We start from the raw sequence: 21,951 nt of genomic DNA, 5'->3' as shown, positions 1-21,951 counted from the left end.
ATGAACAACATGAAATTTATAGACAAAAAGAGTATTAAATAATAAAAAGATGTTGTCATCAAAATCATTGTAAATTTTTTAATTCCTTACCTTTACTTTATGTAGACTATGCAGGATCCTCAACTAAATGGTTGACGATGTCTGTAGTCAATGACCTGTTCCCACCAAGGGTGACAACATCACACAAGGACTATACCTAAAATCAACACCATTAATTGAGCATCATAAGCATTACTACATTTGTAAGTTGATAAACAATAAATACATACGTATCATAAGCATCAAAAGCATCACATGATGTGTCATCATATATGTAATTGAGCATCACAATTAGCATCACATATCATGTGTCATCATAAACATGTAATCCATCACATATGTATCATAAATCACCATCCATCACATAGGTAATAAACAATCCACGTTCTATAAATAAACACAAAGTTCAAAAAATGTCACATGCATCATCATAAACATGTGATCCATCACATATGTATTTTAAATCAACATCCATCACATAGCTAATAAAAATCCAATTTCCATAAATAAACATAGTTTAAAAATTGTCACATAAATAGTCACTCTCCCTATCTCCATCTCCATATGAAAAGGTGCATCATGAATTAATTATGTAATGGCATTAGAATTCAAAACATAATGAATTAATTATGTAAAAAAAATTCTATCAAGAAGTCAATATTAAATAGATAATATACTAATCGCATACCTCATAAATTTCATTCTTCATCATCATGAACATCAAGGTCATCATCGCCATCATCATCATCATCATCATCATCATCATCATCATCATCATCATCATCATCATCATCATCATCATCATCATCATCATCATCATCATCATCATCATCATCATCATCATCATCATCATCATCATCATCATCATCATCATCATCGTCGTCGTCGTCGTCGTCGTCGTCATCATCGTCGTCATCGTCGTCGTCATCGTCGTCGTCATCATTGTCATCATCATCGTCATCGTCATCATCATCATCATCATCATCATCAACGTCTTTGCCATCATCATCACCATCACCATCACCATCACCATCACCATCACCATCACCATCACCGTCATCATCATCATCATCATCTTCTTCTTCTTCTTGTTCTTCTTCATCGTCATTGAGAAACTATCGATCATGATCATCATCCACTTCATCTTGTACTTCTTTGGTATCTTCTTCTTCCATCACATTATACTTTATCGGCCTTCCTCTTGGGTCATGTCTAACAACAAATGACCAACCTGGTTTATGTGGAACCTCTGAGTAAAATACTTTCTCACATTGGCTTAGAAGAATATAGGGCTCATCCCCAATTGGTTCAAATGACCTTGTATTTAGCATTATAAAACCATTATCATGTTCAATAACAGTTCTATCAGGATCATTTTTATTCAATCATAGCCTGTACCATTTGATGACGAACAAAACTAATTTGAAGGAATTAAAGTCACACTCAAGTATATCATCCAAAATGCCATAGTATCAATTTTGAGACTGTTGAGGATGAATTTTATTTCTCGATGAAATATTTGTCACCTCAAAGACTGTAGTGATGCCATAATCACAAGTTTTCTTCATGTCATCCAACTTTTTTATGCAAAATTTATGACCATTCCAGCACATAGCATTGTAGTGTTTGACCTACAATATGTCAAACATGTAAAATTTATTGCATTGTGAGTTGATAAACATATGGATGATTAATAAATTTATACGTACCTATTTATCTCTTAAACCATATGCTAAATCAATTTCCCTTTGCTTAACATTGGAATCTCCATTACTATGTGCTTCTTTAACCAATGAAGCCACACCTTCCCATGTTAACGTGTGTCCAAAATGTTGACAACGTTCAATCCATACCGTCATCCAATCAATATTGTTTGCAATATACAAATGTAGTGGATCCCACTCTCGACCAACTGTACAAAAAATAAATAGATGTCTTACAATTGATTTATTTTGAAGATTAAGAATTAATTAACTACAATAACATCTTATAATTACCTCTCACTTTCCTCAATCTACCTTTCCTTGTCAAGTACTCCCCTTCGAATTTGTTAATGGTGTTGGGATCCCAAATGCGATCCATGTGGATCTTTGCTGCAAACTTAGGAAGATATTCAGAAATGTACACCATAGTCTGGTATACCATATATCCCTCCACCATAGAACCCTCAGGATGTGCTGTTTGTCGAACCAAAGCCTTCAAAAATTTCAAGTGCCTCTCAACCATCCACATTGACCTAGTGTGTACAGGTCCACACAATTCAATCTCCTCAACTTGGTGTATGAGGTAATGTTCCTGTGCATTGAAAAAAGCTGGAGGTAGACACTTTTGCATTTCACACATTAAATGAGGAATTTTTCTCTTCCAATATTTTATATCGTCTTTATGGATTTCTTTACATGACAACCACCTACAAGGTATTCAAGACACAAAAAAATATATTACATAAGAAGTAAAACAAATCGCAAATATAATATCTATACAATGAACTAAACAAATATCACTACATACCTCATGTATTTTCCAAGATCATATATGACTTGCTTGACATTATTGTCGAAGTCGTCTGGGAGAGATAGAGGTAGAACATACTGCAACAATTATAAAATTATCTTTTCATTTTTTTGTAACATAATGAAAAGTACACATATGCGTAGTACTTAAATACATACTAAAAACACAAGAACATGAATTACCTTAATGAAGGTATGCCAATCATGCGTTTTCATCCCTGGCCCAAATTCACTTTTCTTTGATATGAGATTGTTTATGTTCGCAGCAAATCCTGTGGGAAATCGAATTTTTCGTATGACTTCTTTTATAGCATTGCTTTGCTGGTTCATTAATAACCAAGGAAGCTCACTTATATTAATCTGGTCTCCATGGCTATTTGACTGAATGACATTTATCATTGCATGATTGGAATCCTGAATGTCACTACATATTTTGACAAATTTTTCTTTGTCACACCTTCCATCCAATATTTTCCATACTGTCTCTGTTATATTCTTTCCAATATGCATACTATCAAACAAATGAACAATTTGTAACTGCTCATAGTAGGGAAACCTACTAAATTATCGGGGATAACTTTTTTTTCCCTTAGGAAGGTGGTCATTTATGCCTTCATGACCTTCATGATCATCAATCACATCATCAGTAAACAAAACAAAATAGAAAAGATGTTTTATGACAAACCAATAGATGGAATGGCATTATCTTGATGGTTAATTCTATTATATTCCAACTTCCACAGGTGAGGTGTCATTCTTCGTGGCTTTGATGTATTCTCTTCTTTCCCATTGAAAAGATGTTTTTCAGTATTTCGATACTTATGATTTTTGTGGAGAAAGTGCCTATACTCATCAAACACCTGCTTTCCTAAACTTTTTGAATGATGAGATTTCATCTTTGGACCACAAATAGGACATGCAAATTTTCCCTTTGTTTGAAGACCTACAAGATAATGTATAATTGGATTAAATATGATAATTTTTTGAATTATAATGTTCATGCACAACTTAAACACTATAACATACCACAAAAATGTGTTAGCCCTGGGGCATCGTGTATTGTCCATAGAAGCATCGCATGGAATTGAAATTGTCTTTCTCCTATTGGTCTAGAGACGTCATACATAGTGACACCATTCCATAACTCCAACAACTCATCGATAAGAGGCTCGATATATACATTCATATATTTAACTTGGTACTTACCTAATCGAATGAACAAAAACATTACATAATTATTATGACCATTTTACTGCAATATTTATAATTAAATTTAGACGACTATATTTAAATGATAAAATACCTGGAACAATCATTGCCAACATTATGTGCTCCCTCTTTATTGACATCCATGGAGGAATGTTATTGTTGATAACAAAAACAAGCCACACTGAGTAAACATATCCCATCTCTCCAAATGGATTGACACCGTCCGCTGCCAATGAAAGCCTGAGATTATGAGGTTCTTCTTTAAAGTGTGGCCACTTTTCCTCTATGTCCATAAATGCTAAACCATCCGTAGGCATTCGAATAATGTCATCTTGACTTCTATTGCGTGCATGGTAATCCATAAATTGTGCCAAGCTAGTGCACTTGAATAATCGTTGCATACGTGGAATAATGGGAATATAGCGAAGAACCTTGCGAGGAACCCTTTTTGTTATTTGATCTGTTCGATATCTACTGATATGACATTCAGGGCATTCAATTCAAAATTCATGTTGTTTGTGATATATAATATGATCATTGGGACAAGCATCTATTGCTTGATACTCAATTCCAATATCTTTCATAACGACAGATAATTCTTGGTATGAGTGAGGTAGAATATTTGATGGTGGTAACAAAAACTCACCTATCAATCTACAACGAAAAAAATATAATTTGTTATAATAAAGAATATTAATGGTACAACATGACTCATAGTTTATTATGACATATATGACATACCTTAACATACGTGACATTGTTATGTTGGATAAACCATTCATAACCTCCAAGTTCACCAACAACAATACAACGGAGAGAAGAGTTGCCTGCGAGCCTTTGTAAAGGGCCTTAGATGTCTTCTCAAGTAGAGGGACATCATGAACAACATCAAGGTCATCTTCATCATCATGATCAGCTGCGCGAGTACTAAATGAGTCATGGATCAATGTATTTGTACCATCATCTTCAATTGTGTTTTCTAGCTCATGATCGTCATCTTCCATGGGATCATTATCTTCAGCTTTGATATTCACACCTCCATGTTCATCCACTTCGAAAACCATATTCTTAGGGTTGTGTTGATCTATACCATGTGCTCTAGGGTGCTCGAGCTATATAAAATTGATAAACATAAATAATCCATGATCATGATCTCATCATCACATGATTTATTATGTATATAAATTGTCAAAATGATATAATGAGAAACTTACCAATGGATGATAATCATGTCCACCTCCAATGTGACCATGCAGCCTACAATGTTTCTTCACTGTTTTGATTAGAAGTCTTCTAGTATTTAACCCCTTACAAATTTTGCACGGACAATAACATTTTCCATCACCTTTTCTTTTCAAGTTAGACCACAATCTAGCAATTGTCTCCTTATTTTGTTGTTCGTTAATATTGTCTGACATGGTCTTTCTTCATAGGCAAGAAAATAGAAATTATCATCATTGAACAAAGCATCTTATTGAATTTAGATTTCTAGTTTGCTTATGGTACATCACACAACATGAAAAACAAGAAATACTCAATAAATAACATGCTTCATTGATCTAGTATTATCACAATCTGCACTTGGCCTTCAATATTTTCTCCTCCTAACACTATTTATCCATTACCTATCAAGTAAAAAACTCTAAAACCTGTGGCTATTAAAATACATAAGAAAACATTGTAGCATCTTATAATCATCTGTTATAAAACCAAAGCACTTGGGAGTGATTCTTTTGTTTGTCATAGTCCAGGAAAACGGTGTCTACTGGAGCCTTGAATAATTGACTAGAAAGATTTTTAATTCCTTTTCTTTTTCCTTCTGATTTTTTCACTGTCACTTCCATCCTCCGAGTCAGATGCCCTCGCCCTTTTCTTTCTTCTTGTTTTTTCATACTCATTGTCATGCTTTGAATTATTTTTCTTTCTTGGTGACTCCTTACTGCTCTCACTATTAGTTTCACTCTCAGAATCTAAGTCTGATGTATCAGAATCTGACGAGCCTGATGAACTAGAAGAATCGTCATTAGAGGTAGATTCATCTTACTCAAGAATAGAATTTTGCTGCTGCATTACAAGCCTTGGCATATTCTTCAAATACTCATGTAAACTCTCATTAATACCACCAAGACCAATAGAAGTAAAGAAAATGATAGCAAACTGTGAATTTTTGGGATTGTCCTTTGGAGAAATTGAATCAAAAGACTCCTGCATTGTTGGATCGTTCAACCTTTCATTAAGCAACAATATTCCAAGCTGCTCTGCCAGCTCCTGCAAGAGAATCTTTATAAAAATATGGGAAGAGGAAGTAGTATCTTCCTCTGTCTCACGTATATAAGAAAGACAATGCCATGGAAGAGCATCAGTGCCAAGTAAGTGGGCAAAAAACTTTGCAACATTACACAGTTTATTTGTTTCCAGTCTATGTATCATCGAATACTGTTGTACAAAACACTTATCAAAAAATTCCTCATAAATTTTAGTGATCATATAGAATCTTTACCCAAGAAGACCATAATAACGAAGGTATGTTCTCTCTTGACTAGGTTCAAGCTTGATCTTTAGTAGCTTATGACCAGCTTCCTCAAAATCAACACTTGACATGATTGTCAAATAAATTGTACATCTTAAATTGACCAAGTTTGTCTATGTCTCATCCTATATTCTCAGTGCTTCCTCACCTTCCTCTTCATCTTCATCTTCATCATCATCATCATCTAATTCATCACTTGAATCATTCTCCCATTCTGCTTCATCTGAAGAAGCATCTCCAAGGATATCTTTCTTCAGTTTTTCATAGGTTGCCTCATGCTCTAAGAAATCAGGATCTGGCTTGAAAACATCTAAACCGGCTTCTTGATCAAGTTCATCTTCTAGGAAAACTTCATGTGTTAACTGATATGGACGCATAGCTGGATGACCCTTGAACTTAGCTTTGCGAAATGCAAAAAGGCCTTCGATTAAGAATTGTACTCGTTTGTCAATTTCCCTCTCATGGGGAATACCTCTAAATCTTTCAAAAATCCCATAGAGACCTTTGGGTGAAAGGTCTTGCAACAAAGAACCACATTCTTTCACGAACCCAACAACAATCTCTACACTGTCATCTGTGGGGTTCTCTAGTAAAAGGGTGAGAAGTTCCAAGGCAATGATCTTGTGTGCAATTTGTTGATTCACTAAATGAGCTATGAATTTGGCTATTGCTATCAACATGTGCTTGTCATTGCATTTGTATGCCCTCTTAAGTTGCAAAATAATTCTTCACAAAAGCAGATTGCCAACTTCAGGAAATTTTGTATTTACCACAGCAACCAACGTAGCAAAAACATCTGTAAATCTAGGGGATACCATTTGTGATTTCATACAAGACCTAGAAAATAGACCCCTCCCATGGATGAGATTCTCTGCAAACAACTCTGGAATGATGTTCTTGATGTTAGATGCATTTACCTTATTTACTAACCCATTGATACTCTTCTGAAGGGCATCCCATGTCATGCGCTAGTATTCCACATTTATCTTGTCTTCCACATCTTTCATCATTTGAGCCAGCTTAAATGGAGGAATGTAAACACCCCCATTTCTTCCAACACCCTTCTCAGCTCCTCTTACAACACCTTCACCATTCCCATCTTGAGATGGAGTAGACACAACACCAAAAGTTTTCACTTCCACTGCCTCTTTGTCCCTCTTGTTTCCAGAAGCCCCTTTACCACTTAATTCGTACTTATTTCTGTACATAAACCCATCAGGAAGCATGAGTTTTTGCATATAAGCTCGCCCAAATATTTTATAGTTATTTTTCATCAAGATTCCCTTAGGAGCTGGCAGATTCTACTTCCATACTTTAATTCTATTTTCTCAAAGGATAATCCTAAAAATCCATGCATTGCAAACAACTTTTTACACCTTTGTTGGTTGTGGTGGTGTCATAGAGAGTTTACATCAATAAATGAAGAACATGCCAATGCTTTTAATGCAACAGTAGAAGTCTATCTCTTATTCAATATCTCTAGTGAAACCCCTATGATCTTTTGTTGGAGTAGAATTTGTTATATTCTAGAAAGGGTCTTGTCCTTTGTTGATGGGATATTCACTACCTCAAGAAATAACTGTTCTTTTCTCCAACAAGAAGTGGAACTAAATGAAGATCTAGCACCATGAAATGAATCCTCAAAAGGATTACTATAGTTAGTTTTGTTAGATAATGATCTGGGTAAAATACTAATGTGGCTTTAGGAAACATTATGTACTAGCTTAGCATACTCTAACAACTTTGGTGCGACATGCTACATCCAATTAAGTCTCCATCGGTATCTCTATTGTGTATATGGATTGGGATTCAATGTACTCTCTTTATACATAGATTTTACTTTCAACTGAGGAGGTTTGTATGTACTTACTTGTCTTTTAATTGTATCCCTATTTCAATAATTTCTTCTATCAACAAATCATTTGGTGTAAGTTGTACAAGTGGAAGCTTGAACATGCCTTCCATGCTAGCCTTGTTGATAAGTTCAGCACCATGTTGTGCAACAAATCTTTAGAACTCCACTATTTCATTGAAGAGTGAGTAGTAGCGACAATCCAGGACACTTACAAAGGTTTTGCAAGAGAGATAAATAGACCTAAATATTATGGTTTAATAATGATCAATAGGTAAACAAATAAGAAACTCTCAATATCAAAATGACTTTCTCAATTGTCTTTACTAGAAATGGATAGATCTGCTAATAATGGCTTTATGACTATATGTCAACTTTAGACTCAATCCAAGAAGAGCTAGAACTAATATGCGATATCTAGATTTATGATCTCTATAATATAACAATCCCATAATTATGTTTCCACGCATCTGTACCACAAGACAAACATCATTCTAGTGTTCAGCCATAGCAATTGATATCCTAATTATAGAATGTGAAATATGCACATAACTATGAATAAAGATTAAGAAAAACAAAGAAAGATGCTTATTACAAACATAAATGACTAATGGACAAGAATTGAATTCATTGTAGATAGTTTTGAATATCAAATTCACTTATTTGTGTGCATTTAGTAACTCATGTACTTGTGGCCAACCATTTGTATCTTTCATAAATTAAACACTTATTAATAACATTAAATGGCTGAGTAATTATGTTTTAATTGAAATTGAAAATAAAATATTTTATTTCAGGACAGCTCACACTATTCCCTATCATATTTTAGACTCTTGGTTTTGTTAGTAGCGGTTTGATGTCTTTGGAGCTGATCATTGCATTTCTTTAGTTATGTTTGCTAGCATACTCCTAGCCTATACCAAAATGGGAGCTTTGGAATAGGGTATGGACATCCATCAAAGCATAAAAGTTAGAGCAATTTTGTTAGATGTAGTTGCAACTACTCTGTTAGCATGTATGCAAAATGTGGAAGCATAGACAAGGCACAAGAACTGTTTGACAGATTGCCTCAAAGAAATGTGGTTTCCTGGACTGCAATCATTGCCAGATATGCACAAAAGGATTTGTTGAGAAGGCTTTAGAAACTTTCAAGCAAATGCAATCGACAGGTGTAAAGCCAAATTCCATGATCATTGCTACTGTCCTCCCCGCTTGTGCCAAAATGGGAGATTTGGAATAGGGTATGGACATTCATCGAAGCATAAAGGATAGAGGAATTTTGTCATATGTTGTAGTTGCAACTACCCTGGTAGACATGTATGCAAAATGTGGAAGCATAGACAAGGCACGTGAACTGTTTGATAGAATGCCTGAAAGAAATGTTGTCTCGTGGACTGCAACGATTGCTAGATATGCACAAAATAGATTTGTCGAAAAGGATATAGACACTTTCAAGCAAATGAAATTGGAAGGCACAAAGCCAAATTCCACAACCTTTGCCAACATCCTCCCTGCTTGTACAAAAATGGGAGCTTTGGAACAGGGTATGGACATCCATCAAATCATAACGGATAGAGGAATTTTGTTAGGTGTTGTACTTGCAAATACCCTGCTTGACATGAATGCAAAATGTGGAAACATGGACAAGGCTCATGAATTGTTTGATACGATGCCGCAAAGAGATGTGATCTCATGTGAACAATCAACACACACGTATACGGGAGGAAGGGATTGCTGCTACAAAATTGAACGCTCATTCCTCAATCATAGTTATGTGGTTTTATGAGATTAAACTAGGGCAATTAACCACCACATGTATATTTTTTGCAACATGAAATTAAAAACTAGGGCAATTTGAATCTACCTCCTGCGTGGGATTGCAAGCAATGCCACAAATGCCTTCGACACGGGTTTGATGTTCCTGGGGGTTGAAGTCGCCATGGACACCTACGCGGGAAATTTGCAATTCACAAATGAATTGCCCTCTTCTTTTTTTTAAGTAATGGCCGTTGTCATCGGAATTATGATGAACTCGAGCACTTTTTTGGAAAAAAGAAAATTCTCATTGCTAATGCCTTCTTCGTCAAAACCAAATGGGAAAATTTAGTCGGAATTATGACGAATGCGGGCATTTAAAAAAAAAAAAATCAAATTTGGCCACAATATACCTTCTCCATCAGAAACCTCAGTCAGAAATCTAGTCCAAATGTATTAGTGTGAACAAGGTTATTCCTCAAAGACAAAAGGAGGTGCCAAAGTTAATTACACCTATACCAGCAATGACAATGTGATTAACATGATTGAGTCTTCTCAACCTGAATATTGTAATGTGATTATAATCAAAGACAAACAACATGAATCACAAAATGCAAATGCTGTGACCCGTGCTCAAAAGAAAGTCACTCTCCAAGGAGCTAGTTCTTCAACTCCTACTCAAATGACATCAAACCTACCGACCTCATCAAACAAACAAACAGATACAACATTTGCTAAATTTAAACAACTAACTTCATCATCATCCCCTAGATATAGCATTGTCAAACAACTGAAAGAACGAATGCTCAAATCTCCATCTTTGAATTGCTCAAAATCTCTTCTACTCATAAGGAGATCCTGGACAAAGCATTACTCACAACTAATGTCCCAAAAGATTTAGATATCGATCGATTTTAATCTATGGTGGGTCACCTGACTTCGCCTCATTATCTTACTTTCTCTGAAGAAGATGACAACTCTCCGAATCACCCACATGACCAACCATTTCACATTGAATCTATGATCCACAAATACCGAGTTAAACGTGTTTTGATAGATGGAGGTGCTTGGTTAAATATTTGTACCTATAATCTTCTTACACAGCTAGGCTTCTCTGAAAATGTCATTGATCCGGCTAAGAAAATAACAATCAAAGCTTATGATGAAGAAGAAAGAACCTCTAAAGGTTTGGCACTATTACCAATCAGGGTAGGACCTGTAGAAAGAGATGTTATTTTCCAGGTGCTTGATCTTCCTTTGTCATACAACATCTTACTGGGCAGGCCATGGATTCATGAAATGAAGGCAGTTCAATCTACATATCATCAGTGCTTAAAATTTCCTTATAACGGAGTTGAAGTCAATATTCCTACTGATACAAACTCCCTCTGTAATGCATTGACAAAGAGTGCCGATACCTTTGTGCCTCATAATAGAGAAGCCTCTATAGTTGAAAGTTCAGAAACCTTGATGAAGGACTTAGAAAAGAAATTGAAAATCACAGATACTGGCATGGATGGATACAAGATATAACTAGTATTTTCACTCATTTCTTTTCCTCCATCACCCAGACAATCAGGAAAACCATCAGAGGTTATGAAGCCACAAACTTCCACTCCAAATGTCATATATGATGGTCTCTTTGTACAATCCTCTACTTCCCTTGAAAATGAAATGGAAGAGGATTCTGTTCTCAAATGGCTTTTCAAAGAAGATAGTGAAAACAAAGAAGTAAGACATCATGAGATTTCCCCGACACAATATGGTCCACGATATAAAATGATTCAACGCATGGGATATTTAGGTACTGGTCCTTTGGGCAAAAATCAGGAAGGTATTATTGAACCCATTCATCTACAAACAAAGTCTACAAATGACAAAGCTAGACTGGGATACAATCCAGGAAAGACATCAGACCAAAAATATGCTTCTAAGTCTAAGTGGAAGAAAAAGAGACTTCCTTCACTATCACAACAAGTAAACACTCAATAGACTCAAGAAGAGTATGAAAAAGAATAAAAAGAACTATCAATCAAGAGAGAGGCAACAACCAGTAATCAAGTCCCAATGATATCAACTACAACATTACAAGGAGTAGAAATTTTAGAGGATATGAGAGAAGAGGTAGAAAGAATCAAATAATTGTTTGCACACTAAAAATTCCATTCACATATACTGGTAGACAACAAGTAGATGATTTAGAAACTAACTTGTATGAGTATGAATGGGGTCCAGATCATCTATTAGATACATATAGTATAGAAACTCCAGAAGAGTCACACAAGAGCTGATACACTTAAAACTACAAACATAGATAGAAGAAATCAGACTAAAAAGATAGGCAGACTATGAACAAAAGCTAAAAAAGAGGAAGGACACGAGAAAATTCTTCGCCTACTATGTCTCCTTCTAATAGGATAGAACAAATCAGGTATGAAACTACACAAGAAGAATTGTAAGCTACAGAAAGAAAACCAGTCATTAGTCTTGAGGAAGCTGAATGAAGTAGAAGACAAAAATTCATAGAACCATCAAGGTTATGCCAACAGGTATGTCAGATACAAGTGATAAATGAACCAAATCATGAAGGAACTTGCAACATCAAAGATGTAGGTGTTGACACTATACATACAGTCACTCAATCACTTGAAGAAGAGTCACAAACTTCCTCTTATGCCTCTGATGACTCCGACAATAGTACTATTGATGACAATACCTATTCAACATCAAACTCTGACTTCTATATCACAGATTTCAGGAATCTATCTATTGATCTTGTTACTGTCAAACCATGATATGTAGTCCATTCTGGCGTAGAAAACGGTGCTACGAGTAGGTCTATTGGATTTGGTCAACTAAATATTAACGTGCACTTCAATGATCATGTTGTAACTATTCCTGGTCTTGAGACATTTACACAAGGTAGTCTTCTAGAACTTGACTTGTCGGTCTGAAGTTATGATGATAATACTATGAACTCTCTCGAGCCTGTCCAAACTTTATCCTTGGTACATCCTGAACTAATTGACTATAGTCTCCAAAACCAACCTATGAATGTACCTATCTTTGCCAATGACTATACGTTTGCCTACTACCTTAATGCAGTGAACCAATGGACTCTTCCACTAGCGAACATAGTGAGAACATGATTGAAATAGATATCAAGTATCTTAGTCGCAAAAATTAAAAAAAGAAAAATAAAAGATCTGATGGTGAAAACCACATTCTGGTGGTGTTAGAATCAAAAATAGAAAAAATAAAGGATGTACCTAAGGGTGAATACCTCTCTAAGGCACCTGAAGGTGAGATACTTGATATACTACCAAGTCACTTCCAAGAAAGGTCTTCTATATTGATTGAGCCAACTCAGCCAGTAAATATTGGGAGTCAAGAGACACCACATATCATCCACTTAGCTCAATCATTATTAGCAGATTAGTTAAAGGATTTCAACAATCTATTTTTAGAAAAGAAGATCAACTTTGCATGGGCATACTCTGATATGCCAGGCCTAGATCCCGATCTCATCATGCACCATCTTATCATGCACCATCTTTCTATTACACCAGGAGTTAAACCAGTCAAGCAAAACCTCCACAAGATGCACCTTCATGTGGCGCTGCTAGTCAAAGCTAAGCTAGAAAAATTGCTAAAAGTTGGATTTATCAGAGCAATAGACTAAGCTGAATGGATATCAAACATAGTACTTGTATCAAAGGCAAACAAATCTATTAGGGTTTGTACAGACTTCAGGGATCTCAATAAAGCATGTCTGAAAGAAGATTTTCCATTACCTAACATTGATATGATAGTGGATATGACTACTGGATATGAGATGTACTCATTAATGGATGGATTCTCTGGTTATAATCAGATCAAAATAGCTCCTGGAGATCAAGAAAATACTACTTTCACTTGTGCATGGGGAACCTTCTGTTGGAACGTAGTGCCATTTGGGCTAAAGAACGTAGGAGCAACTTACCAAAGAGCAGTAACTACTATCTTTCATGATATGATGCATAAGAATATGGAAGATTATGTTGATGACACTTTAGTGAAGACTATGAAGAGATCCACACAGACTCAAGAGCTAGGCCTTATACTAGATAGAATAGAAAAATTCAAGCTTCGGCTAAATCCTTAAAAGTGTGCATTCAGAGTGATATCTGGGAAATTAATTGTTTACATTATTTCAAAGAAAGTAATTGAGGTTGATCCTGAGAAGGTCCAAGCTATAATGGAAATGCCACTTCCAAAGAATATTAGTCAAATGAGAAGTCTACAAGGGCGTCTCCAGTCAATCAGACACTTTATTTCTCAGCTAGAAGATAAAGCCCAACCCTTCACAAAAGTATTAAGGAAAGGAGTAACATACAACTAGGATCAAGAATGTGAAAAACACCTTTAGAAAATCAAAGAATACCTATCTAATCCACCAATACTAATGCCACCAATTCAAGGTGAACCATTGATCCTATACATATCAGCTACTGATTCATCATTGGGGGCACTTCTGGCACAACAGGATGAAAATGAAAAAGAGAGAGCTATATATTATATCAGCAGAACATTGGTGTCTTATGAAATGAACTATACTATAATAGAAAAAGCATGCTTGGAATTAGTCTTTGCATCACAAAAATTGAGACACTACATGTTAGCACATTCCATCAAACTAGTAGCTAAGATTGATCTGCTCAAATATCTTCTCAACAAAGCAACACTTACAGGAAGATTGGCTAAATGGGTCATGGTTCTTACAGAGTTTGATATTGAATATGTAGAACACAAAGCCATCAAAGGACAAGTAATTGCAGATCAACTTGCTGATGCTCCACTTGAAGACACTCAACCTCTGCATATAGAATTTCTAGATGAATCAATCATGCACCTTACTCAACAATCATGGAAGATGTTCTTTGATGGGTCTTTCACTCAACATGGTTCTGGTGCTGGAATATTTTTTATTACTCCTCAAAGGTATTCAATCCCGAAGACTTACAAGATTCTTTTCCCTTGCACAAACAACATTGTAGAGTATGAAGCTTTGGTAAACAAGATCAAGCTGGCTATCGAATGGAAGGTTTTGGAATTACACATCTATGGAGTTTCTCAGCTAATCATCAATCAAATCAATGATACATATCAAACTCGAGATGAGAAACTGATGCCTTATAAGAGAATGGTGGATGATCTCAAGAAATATTTTAATTTTGTGTCATTCCAGCAGATTCCCAGATCCACAAATAGAGCAGCAGATGCTATGGCCACCTTGGCATCTATACCAGAGTTACAAGAATCTAATTTTTTCTTTGAATTCCTGGTGGAAGAGTTACATTACCTTGCCTATGATTCTCCTGAGTCCCAGATGGTTTGTTCTATTATTGGACATGACTCATCTCGCTACAGCCATATTTACTCTTATCTACGAGACCAAATTGTCCCAAAAAATCCTACTCGTACTGACAAAAGGAACCTAATATGAAATTCTTCATGGTACGTCATCATCGCTAACGACCTATTTAGGTGAGGTTTGGATAGTACTTTTCTTAGGTGTCTAGAAACTAAAGAGTCCCAATGTGCATTATCAGAAGTCCATGAAGGTATTTGTGGATCTCATTCGAATGGTCTTACTTTAGCTCAGAAACTACTAAGGGCTGGCTACTACTGGCTAGACATGAAGAAAGATGCTATAAAGTTTTCTAAAACTTGTGAGAAGTGTAAGCTACATGGGAATCTCATACATGCTCCAGCAAGGGATCTCATACCCTTCGTTAAACATTGGCCTTTTCAATAATGGGCCTTTGATCTCATTGGTCAAATATATCCTTTATCATCCAATGGACACAAGTTTATCATAACTGCCACTGAGTACTTCACTAAGTGGGTAGAAGCGGTTCCACTCATCAAAGCAACCGATAAACAAGTAGCTCTGTTCATCCTTAACTATATCATCTGTAGGTATGGGATACCTTCATCCATTGTGACTGACAATGGACGATAATTCAAGAATAAAGATCTAGATGAGCTCTATGAGAAATTCAAAATCAAATAGCACTGGTCATCTATATATTACCCTTAAGGTAATGGACAAGTTGAAGCATCTAACAAAAACCTGCTGACTATCTTACACAGAACAATAAACAAATTTGGGAGGGATTGGCATCTGCAGCTCAATCCTGCACTATAGGCTTATAGAACGAGTATTAGAACACCTACTGGGGCTACACCTTTTTCTTTTGTGTATGGATCCGAAGGAGTCTTGCCTATTGAGGTGGAAATACCATCTTTGAGAGTTTCTTTGCAAGGTCTTGTTACTAATGAAGACTACATAATATCTAGATTGCAAGAACTTGAGTTGCTGGATGAACATTGACAAGTGGCATTTGATCATCTGAGAGTGTATCAAAAGAGAATGTCTAAAGGATAAACAAAAAGGTCGACAATGAGAATTTCAAGTTGGTGACCTTATCCTGAGAGAAAATCCTAAAAAATCAACAGTTTTGAGACAACAAGGGAAGTTTGAACCCAACTGGCTGGGTCCCTACATCATTAATGCAGTCTTTGGCTCTGGTGCCTATCAGCTCTCAACATTGAAAGGAGAACAGCTCCGTGAAATGATCAACACCATCCACTTGAAAAAGTTCTTCACTTAGTATTCTCTGCTCTAGCAACATGTATAGTTGAAAATGTCCTAAAAAAAAAATCCTAAAAAAACTAAAATGTCATGAAAAAAATAAAATAAAAAATCTTTGCCAATCAAGTGAAAACCTGGCAAACAGGCACGTCTTGTACTCAAGTGCTCCATCTATCAACGCAATGCTAGCATTTCCCATTTTCCCGCATCTTTGATTTCTCTTGTACATATCTTTTAGCCACTTTTGTGACATCCTAGTTCTTTTAGAACCCTCATGGCTTGAAACTGATCAATGTCCTAGTATTAGGGTAATTGACTGAGCAATTTACGTGCCCTAAGTAGTATCAACCAAGTCATCATTCTGTCAGTGATACCCGGTCATCGAATCTGAGTCAGTCATCTGTCTCCTAACTATTGAAGAGTTTTATCACTGAGTACACAAGCAAAACAACATTACTGAAAACAATCACTAAACAGTTTGAGATATGCATGAAATTTTTCTGTGTGCTATCTTTTATATTGATTTTCGATCATTATTCCCTCTGAGTGGAAGTCTATCTTGACTAAGAGGAGCAAGGATTGGGGGTATAATATTTTCTTTGTTTTCTGCTTGTAGAAATGATTTTGATGATCTGGAAACATCTAATCAGATGGGTGTCTATGATAAAAGCCTTCACATCAAGGTGAAATCGCCACACATACCTCGAATCCGCTTATTTGTATGCTACAGGGAGGTTGGCATCATTTATTTGTTTGTTTGGAGGGAATGTTCTTTAAATGTGCAATTCAAATGCATGCATAATTTGTCCAAGGATATGAACAAAAAAAGGGTCATTGCAGACAAGATAATTAATATTGCACATGAAAAGGAAGGAACTCTATTTTGCTTGCTATGTTTGTGAACACTCAGTGATGAAAATTAAGCATTTCAAATCCAGTGACTAGTTTAAGTTGCATTCATTCTACATTTTCTGCATTTTGAGTGATTTCTGCATGATGACAATGATCTCTTTGTCTTCTGAATGAGAGTTTGAAGTATCATCATTTTTAAGCTAAGTGGTCTCTTTTTCATCATTTCTCTGATCGAGTACTTGTGTATTGAGATGTTAGCTGCATACATAAGCATTTTATATAGATTCATACACTCATTGCCATTCATATTATTGCATAGAAAAATAAACAATTTGCATTACTAGTTACTCATTTTCGTCATTTATTTGCATATGAAAAGAAACAAAAACAAACATTCATATTCATTTGCATTACATACATCCATATTGAAAAGATATGCATACATGTAGAACAAAGCATATAGAAAAACATCTCATAAATCAATTGACACAAGTACAATGAAATCAAATCAAGATCTCATATATATAATCATCAATATCTCGAAGTACAAGTGATATAACTATCATATACAATCTCCCATCAGAGAAAGAATTGTATGGGCTACAAAAAAATGGGGTATCTAACAAAATCTAAGAGCTATAAAAAATCTAGCTCTCTGCCTCTCCCTCATCGCCAAGTGGTGGAGGAGGTGGAGCTTGCTGACCGACATCCTGCCTTGATGCCCAAGCTCCCTCAAATCACACCATGTACTGAGAGTAGGGGACAACCTGTTGTGCTACAAGAACTGCTACGCTATATGCCACAACATAATAAGATGCTCGGCTCATCTGGTGTAAAACCTCTCGCTGAAGAGCGTCTCGCTCTACCCTGACCTCAGCCAGTTGTCGGTCTCACTCTGCCCTGACCTCAGCCAACTATTGCTCTCACTTTTCTCTGAGCTCCACCAGCTATCGGTCCCGCTTTGCAAGTTGTGTCTGAGCCACTGTCAATTGTGACTGCAGACCTACTAATCTTGCTCTTATCGACTGTGCTACATCAACCACCCCCTTCTCCCTCATAGGCTCTCCGCCTCCATCTTCGCCTCCATCTCCACTTCCATCTCCACCCTGCTCATCCATCCTCTATCGTACTTGTCTAGGAGCTACTTGCTCCTCCTCTTTTCCACCCTTTGTTACCCTAGCACCACTCATCCTCACACCAACATCTCTTAGGGATCCGCCCTCTCCTCTCTACTGCTGTCTCCCCCAGCTAGTACCCTGCTGCTACTCGCACTAGGATCACCATCAGACTGCCTAGGAGCCTCTTCTCTCTGTCCTTGTCCCTATTTCTCTCCCTGTGCCTGTCCCTGTGCCTGCGTAGGGGCATCATCCTCAACCTCCTCTATGAGAGGTACCTGCTTAGCTGGATCTATAAACCTAGGCAACATATGCTGCTGGAACCAATCCCTATACTGGGGCAATACCCCCACATCTCCAATATCATCCAAATAATCCCATTGAAGTTGTTGTAACCCTATCAGCACCTGCATGCTCAATGCGTATGACAACCTAGGGGCCCATCCTCATCTCTCCTCATTTGCATAACGAGCATAGGCGGTAAAATCCTATGAAATCCCTTGAGGTCTACCATATTTCCTCATGACCTGAGATACAATGAATCGCTCAATAACCATCATAGATCTACTGATAAGAGGACAAGTCATGAACATACCTCTCCGCATAGCTCTCTAGTCATCCCAAAGCTCAAGGGCCCTGTATTGTTTCCATACAACAACAATAAGGTGATCTAGCTACCGTCTCCAATACTCTATCTTGCCCAAATGGGGCTGAGCAATGTATCCATAATATCTATAAACTATCAACTACTGTGGATCTCTGGTATCATCCACAATAGGTCTACAAATTGGGAGATGTTCCCAGGCCCATATCTGTAAAATCAAGACCCAATCTACCATGCTCTTTCCCTCTCTGCATACAACCTCATGCATCTCATGATATAGATGAGCTAATAGACAAGAGTTCCCCATCCTAATCTCTCAGGATGATCCACCAGTCTCTCCAACATCCTGGCCCAACTGCATAAGAAACCCTGCTGTCCCCTATCCAGCATAACGAAGCAACCAATGAATCCTGCCAAGACACATGCCAAGGGAAACTCCTCACTATACCTGGCCATCATATCATTCCAACTGATAGCCAGCATAAGGATGCCCTTATCATGAAATATGCGTCTCAAGGCTAATATACCAGGATGCTGAGTCAAATCGTAATCAACCTTATCCCCAACAAATGGAATCCTGAGAATCCTGTAAACATCCTTTGGAGTGATGGTCATCTCCCTAGCTGGTAAATGGAATGTGTTATGCTCAGAATGGAATCTCTCAACTAGTGTAGTGAGCATCCCGTGATTCACATGGATATCTGGCATCTGTAAAAGGTGGGTAAACCCACACAAGTCAATATGTGCTCTATCTATATCAGATAACTCATGAGCTAGCCTCATAGTAGGAGGATAGACGAATCAAAAAAGAACATGTGGAAATTGAACCTACAAGAATCAAACAATAGATTATCAGAAAGTCATTCAAATTTTCTATAAGACAAAGTAAACATCATGCAAATCCAAATACATCAATTGCCAAATCAAATTTTCATGTTTGCACACTTAAAAAAGCTCACTATTTTTCATACAACATTTCACAGTGTAGGCAGAAACTCATACGAGTCGGGAATAGCTACAACACTACAAAAGACTCCTATACGATAAAATACATATACCCGCATGATAAAATGGTCTTCTAAGAAAACATTCATACGATACATGGGTAGGTCTTGCATGACAAAACTAATGGCCTCAAATGATAAAATACTAAAAGATAGTTTGTCGTACGAGACACATTGTCGTCTCACATGACAAAATGACACAGACCAAATTTTAAATGACTATAAAGAAAAAAAAAATCAACAAAAAATTCAAAATTGATGAAATAAACAAGCACAAGATTAGTCACTCACTACTGGCTTGTAATTCCATGATCGATTATGACATCTTTGGCGCTCAAATCGGTGCTCCTGGATTGGAATGACCATTTTTCTTTGCAGAGGGTTTTTCAAATTTCAAACTTGGAGAGGTTAAAATGAATTGAAAATGACACTTTGACCCCTTATATAGCCCAAAACCCTAATTTTTCAACTTGCTCCGATGGGCATGAAAATTGTACCCTTAGCTAATTTGCCTGTCCTAATTCCATTTTCGAGATCAAATCGAAATACGAGACCATTCTTCTAGTCAATTTCATAGAACTATGACCACTTAGTGCTTTCCTCAAATTCTCATTCTCTTCTTCAATTTGTGCTCAATTTCTCATCAATCATCGCTAAATCTTCAAATATTCCTTTGACAAAATCTTTGTCCTCAAGTCATTATCATCACCAACAATTGCCTAAAGTCATGTACCCTCTCTCTTTTTTGATTTCGCTCCTAAGGGGGCATACTCGTGACCTCATGACCTCACATCTTCAAAGTCGAGACCTTTTTTTCAAATTTTCATCAAAAGTCGAGCAAACATATTTTCAACTAAAGAAAATAAAACAAATTCTTATTGCTAAAGGGGCATCTCAGCTTCATCGCTTCATATCAAGTTGAGATTTCTTGTTCATCTGAGTCGAATCAATCGCTAGGGGCATATTAGTTTCATCACTTCAAATCAAGCTGATATTTGCCTTCATCTGAATCAGTCTCTTAACGCTAATCAATTTCATCGCTTTTCATCAAGATGGTTATTCATTTAAACTCAATCAAAAGTTTAAAGTGTATCTTTGATCATATACTCAATCTAAGCAGGTGTTCAATTTCATCGCATCAAATCAAGCTGGACAGTTTATCTTCGCTCATCATGTCTTGATCCATCAAGTTCAAGATTGATTTTATCTTCGCTCACTATGTCTAGTTCAATCAAGTTCTGGATCAGTAAGATCCGCTTCTTGATTAATCAAGTCCAAGTTTGGTATCTTTGCTCTTTGTCAGTCCTAGTTCAATCAAGTTCGGGATCGATATCGCTTTAATCAACTCTGTTTAGTTTCATCACTTCAAATCAAGCTAAACACCTTTCTCTTCATCTAGTTCGTGATCAATCAAGTTTAGAACTGGTATCTCCTAGACATCAACTATTCTTTGAACCAACGTGCTGCTCACACATTAATTCAAAGAGGGGAAAATATAATACCTTAAAATAGGTCACCTAAACCATGGGCCCCTACTTTCAACAACATCACCAAGGTCCTAGCCAAAGGCAATTAAATCAGCTTTGAGCACACAATTAATTAATTCTTCAATCACCAAATGTCACATGGCAAGTGAATTATTCTATATTAATTAAATCATTCCAAGTAAATCATCTTTATCAATTATCCTATTTAATTTATTAAATATCGTAGCATATTTAATTAATTAATAAATTTGCCATTAATCGTAAAAAAAAGAATTAATATATTACAAAAGAGGAATCATTATGCAAAGCAAGAGTTAAATTGAAAATAAAATAAAAGAATTGAATTGAGAGAGA

The sequence above is a fragment of the Cryptomeria japonica genome, chromosome 1 (genome assembly GCF_030272615.1).
Source record: "Cryptomeria japonica chromosome 1, Sugi_1.0, whole genome shotgun sequence".
NCBI classification, from domain to species: Eukaryota; Viridiplantae; Streptophyta; class Pinopsida; order Cupressales; family Cupressaceae; genus Cryptomeria; species Cryptomeria japonica.
This window is presented reverse-complemented; position numbering follows the sequence as displayed.